Source organism: Pteropus medius, unplaced genomic scaffold, assembly GCF_902729225.1.
Source record: "Pteropus medius unplaced genomic scaffold, Ma_sr-lr_union100, whole genome shotgun sequence".
Classification (NCBI taxonomy): Eukaryota; Metazoa; Chordata; class Mammalia; order Chiroptera; family Pteropodidae; genus Pteropus; species Pteropus medius.
In genome coordinates this window covers 1,936,715-1,942,454 of record NW_024350926.1, presented here as the reverse complement: position 1 = coordinate 1,942,454, position 5,740 = coordinate 1,936,715, and the positions used below count along the sequence as shown (strand labels likewise).

The window sequence follows — 5,740 nt, the reverse complement described above, 5'->3', positions numbered from 1 at the left end:
GGGCAGTGTTGCTGAATTTGGGTGTAACCTACCAATCAAACTTATTAATGTTTTATATAACAAAATTATAAAAGTATAACATGACATCACTTTAGAATTGAGATGAATGAAAGTGACAACTATAATTTAAAATGTAAACCTTTTGTTTAACAGAACTGAAATCAGAAATACGTAAAATTTTGGAAAATAAAACCTAGAGATATCCAAATTGGGGTTTTATGATTTTAAAATGGCGTAAGTGCTTTTAAAGATTCTCTAAGAGAGGAGCGTGGCCTTCTCCTCTCCTAGCCATGGTGTGTGCTTGTCTACTAAGATCAGTGTATTCCAAAAAGGGGAAATCATTTGCCATAAATGTTGCTTTGCCCGCTGTGTTCAAGGCTCCCGTTCAGCCAGATATTATGAACGTTGTTCACATCAACTTGCGCAAAAGCAATAGACAGCCGTATGCTGTCAGTGAATTAGCAGGTCATCAAACCAGTGTCAGGTTGTGGGGTACTGGCAAAGCTGTGGCTCTAATTCCCAGGGTTTGAGGCAGTGGGACTCATCGTTCTGGCCAGGGCGCTTTTGGCAATGTGCCGTAGTGGCCACATGTTTGCACCAACCAAAATCTGGTGCCATTGGTACCGCAGAGTGAACACAACACAGAAGTGATACGTCATCTGCTCTGCCCTGGCTGCCTTGGCCTTACCAGCGCTGGTCATGTCTAGAGGTCATCACATTGAGGAAGTTCCTGAACTTCCGTTGGTAGTCGAAGATAAAGTTGAAGGCTATAAGAAGATGGAGGTTGTTTTGCTTCTTAGGAAACTTAAGGCCTGGAATGATATCAAAAAGGTCTCTGCCTCTCAGCGAATAAGAGCTGGCAAGGGCAAAATGAGAAACTGTAGTCATATTCAGTGCAGGGGACCTTGCATCATGTATAATGAGGACAATGGCATCATCAAAGCCTTCAGAAACATTCCTGGAATTACTCTGCATAATGTAAGCAAACTGAACATTTTGAAACTTGCCCCTAGGGGGCATGTGGGCCATTTCTGCATTTGGACTAAAAGTGCTTTCTGCAAGTTAGATCATCCATATGGTACTTGGCATAAAGCTGCCTCTCTCAAAAGGAATCTTCCCAGGCATAAGATGCTCAATACAGACCTTAGCAGAATCTTGAAAAGCCCAGAGATCCAAAGAGCCCTCCAAGCACCACGCAAGAAGATTCATCGCAGAGTCCTAAAGAAGAATCCGCTGAAAAACCGGAGAAATTTTGAAGCTAAACCCACATGCAAAGGCCATGCACTGGAACACCATTCTTTGCCAGGCCAAGAATCATGAGCTACTGGTGGATAAAGTAGCAGCAGCGCTAGAATCCAAATCAGAGGAGAAGGGGATTCCAGGCAGGAAGCCTGTGGTGGGGAAGAAAGGAAAGAAGCCTGGGTGGGAAAAAAAGGCTGCAGCTACCAAGAAACCAGCAGCTGAGAAGAAGCCTGTGGAAAAGAAACCTGCGGCATAAACTGAAATTAGTTTATTCTGTAAAGTTCAAATCGCTTTGGACAGCTAATTTTGAATAAAAACCTGATCAAAGAGACAGTGAGAAACAAACAAACAAAAAAGTTCTCTAATACCAGATTCTCTATAGCATACCGAACTAAGTGGCTTTTTCTTTTTGATATGGTAGATAAAAAAAATGTAACTCCAGGAGATCTTGAATCTATGAGAACATCTGGGTCAGGAATAGTACCTCCAGTACACAAAAAGACCAGGCAGGAAATGTACATGACAGCTACCACACATTGTGAAAAACTATTTGAAGAGAGATTTGGGTTTATAGCTTCCCTGGTCCAGAAATTTTGAAAATATTATGTAGTTACTATAGGTTAAACTGGGCCTGATAATGATTACTCAAGAAACCTGTTAAGCGTGTTTGCGCAGTCTCCTGGAACTAGCATTTCCCTGAAAGGGTACCTGGGTAATCCTTTTATGTGTCTGCTGTATTTGTTTTTCTGAGTAACCAATTTCTTTGTAAGGACTTTTAGGTTCATCAGACTATAGTATAATTTCATGTGCTCTTAAACTTCATCAGCATGCAAAAAATAGTAAAAGAAAAAAAGCAAGATTACAAGGAACTGAAAAACTGTCATGGGTATACAATTTTTGAATGTTGACACCAGGGAATCTGTATGGCTGAGAAGCAGCAGCCTCCTTCCTGAAACATGCTCATCCGAACCAAAGTTATAACTCATAGCAACGGATAGCCATCTTAAAGGTGAATGATCAGAATTGCAATAGAGCTGATGCGGGAAATGATTCAGAAGATTGCCCAGAAATATATTTCCTTAAATACTGATAAATCCCATGTAGCATGTGCCAGTCTGTGGCTATTATAAAATGAATTGGATTATCAGAGATTCCTTTGTCATTAGGCTGTGCCCATCATGTGTAACCCACACTTAGATGTCAGTATGAAAGTGGAAACTTCCAAATGACACTGTATGCCACAGTTACACACACACATAGGGGGTGAGTTTCAGATTTGAATTATGCTTGAGAGTCACTAAGAGTGCTTATTACAAAAGTTGGTTTTATTTTGATTCAGGGCATCTGCAGACCATTTTTCGAGACCTTGCTTTAAAATGAAAATTTAGAAATTATCAGAGAGATTTTAATTTGTTTTCTTGATAAATGGTCTTGTTCTTTGGAAGTCACTTCAGCTACAAAATGTTAAGATTCTTTGAAAAAAGGAAAATATGTTTTATCATTGCTCAGGGCCTCCCTTTTCTTCATATATTCACGATGACGCCAAAGTTTATGCACCTCACTCAGAACTTTTCTGGTGTGTATATCCAACTGTCTGTATGACATGTCTGCTTGAATGTCTGATAGACTTCTCCCACCTCAAACAGACACACTCAGATCCTCCCTCTGAGCCCGCCCCACCTATAGTTTTCTCTATTTCAGTTAGCGCAACACCATTTTCCCACTAGCCCTGGCAAAAAAACTTGGAGTCATCCAAGGGACTTTTTTGTTTGTTTATCATACCCCATATCCAATTGGCTGACAAATCTCCTTGCCTCTACATTCAAAGTATATCTAGAATCTGATCCTTTTTTCCCCACCTCTTGTTGCAAGTTGGTCTAAGTTTTTAACCATCTCTTACCTGAATTATTGCAGGTCTCCTTACTAGTTTCTCTGCTTCCATTCCTGTTCCTTTGTAATCTGTTTTCAATACAGCAGCCAGAGTGTTCTTCTAAAATTAAAACCACATCCTGTCCTTCTTTTCCTCTAAACCCTGCAGTGGTTCCCCATGTCACTCAGGATAATAGTCAAAGAACTGAGACCTACAAGTTTCAAGATCTCTGACCTCTTCCTACACCTCTCTCCCACCTGCTCACTTTCTTCTATGCTCAGTGTCTTCAATACTATTCCTTGAAGCCATAGGGCCTTTGTACTATCTGTTCCCTCATCGTACTAGTTGTCTGGAATGCTCTTCCTTGAGATATCTGAATGGCTCCCTTCCCACCACCTTTAAGTCTTTGCTCAAATGTTGTCTTCTCCAAGGGCTAACTTTTACCTGTTTATTTAAAACTGTGACCCCTTTCTCTTCTGCTCATTTTCTCTCCAATGAGTCCCCCAGCCCCCTTTACCCTATTCTCTTTTTCCATAGCACCTCTCCCTGGTAATATACTGGATTAGTTTTTCATCGAATGATTGATTTACTATTTATTTTTTGTTTTTCTTTCTCCCATAATAGAATGTAATTGCCACAAGGAAGCCTTTTTTTTTTTTCCCCTTAGAAAAAGTAAGATCTTTGAAAGTAAAGTACATTATTAGAAGGTGGGCCATGCTAAGAAGGCTGCAGGTCTGTGGGATTTGGGAGATGAAAAGGTAAAATGTAGAAAACAGAGTACTCTCCAAGGGAGCAGCAGGCTTTCAGCAAAGAGAGCTGTAAGTGCCACAAGGAAGCAGTTTTTATCTGTTTTGTTCTGAGGTGTCTCCAGTGCTTAGAAAGGTGTTTAGCACATACCAGGTGCTCAATAAATGTTGCTGAGTAAACTCAGTGACATAGTTAAGGGAGTAGTTACTGAAAGTCAAGCACTGTTCTAAGTTCTGGAAATGCAGCTGTGGATAGGACAGCTCTGCCTTCTTGGGGCTGACATTCCTAGTGGGAACTATGGCAAAATAGCAGAACTGCAGCGTGTACAGCATCTTGTGTAGAGGACAGCACAGCAGGGCTGACAAAGCGCCACAGCAATCAGAGATGGAGAACACCTACAAGCGGCCTAACACAATTTGTATATTTTTCAGACCACACTTAGAGAATCTTTGTAAAGAAGATCAGGAGTCATTTGTTTTCAAATATATTCTAATATTGATATGTTAAATAAAAAAAATGTGCAGTGAAAATTAAGTCATTTCCTACCCCAGACCATTAGATAGATCCCTAAACCTGTAGACTTCCAATGCTTCTCCCCAGAAGCAACCACTCATCAGTTTTTTGTATAAGAGTTATATAAAACTGGCGAACCATATGAAAAGTGCATGCTTTTTATTATTAACAGTGAAAACTTTGATTTGTAGGCATTAAAAGGAAGAGCAAGCACAAATACATCGCTTCTAGGAACCCCCATCTTGGTTAAACCAGGCAGATGTTATTGCCTCCCAAACTCCTTCATGTCCTTTTATAACTATCATTTTTTTTTTTATTGTGGCAAAACATATGTAAGAAAATTTGCCATTTTAATTATTTTTAAGGATACAGTTCAGTGACATTAGGTATATTCACACTGTTGCACAATCATCACCACTATCCATTTCCAGAACTTTTTCCTCATCCCAAATAGAAACTCTCTACCCATTAAATACAGATTCCTCATTACTTATTCTCCAAGTCCCTGGTATCCACCACTTTCTGTCTCTACGAATTTGCCTGTTATAAGTACCTCATATCAGTGAAATCATACAATATTTGTCCTTTTGTGTCTGGCTTATTTCGCTTAGCATAACCTCTTCAAGGTTCATCTATATTGTAACATGCCAAAATTTCCTTTCTTTTTAAAGCTGAATAATATTCCATTGTATAGATATACCACATTTTGTTTATTCACCTATTGATAAATATATGGATGATTTCTGCCTTTTGGATCTTGTGAACAATGTTGCTGTGACTTTTAGTATACAAGTATCTGTTTGAGTTCCTGCTTTTAATTCTTTTGTATCTTTCATGTCTTTTTATAACATGCTGTGATGTATTGTGGCCGATGCATAGATGCACTGGTGCTTTACATTCTTCGTTAGATTCTAATCCCTTGAGAGTAGAGACTATAATTTTTTTTATTCACAAATATATTGAGTACCTGCTGAGTACTGGACACTATGCTAGACTTTGGGGACACAGTGTAATAGGTCTAGTGAGGAACTTTTTATTTTTCTTCCATTCATCTTGAACAATACCTTGCACACTGTAAATACTGCACAAATATTTGTTGACTTGGTTGACTTACTGACTTCAAGTATACTCAGCAGTTCTTGAGAATGTCGTATCAGTGATTTGATAGCAGTAAAAATATTTGGAACAATTGTAAGCTCTCTGAGATTAGGAATCATGCTTTTCTAGTTAATAAATACCAGCAAATAGGATGGTGTCCAGCACACAATATGGGCTCAATAGTTTAAAAATGAATGCTGGTGACATAATTTATTCTAGTGAACTCTGACAAGTTCTAATGAACTCTGCTCATATATTAGGGAAGGAAAA

General features: G+C 39.1%; 1 pseudogene; it reads left to right on the top strand.

Annotated features, from left to right (window-relative positions):
* Positions 1–266: 266 nt before the first annotated feature.
* Positions 267–1,498, top strand: LOC120585453 (60S ribosomal protein L4-like; annotated as a pseudogene).
* Positions 1,499–5,740: the final 4,242 nt, after the last annotated feature.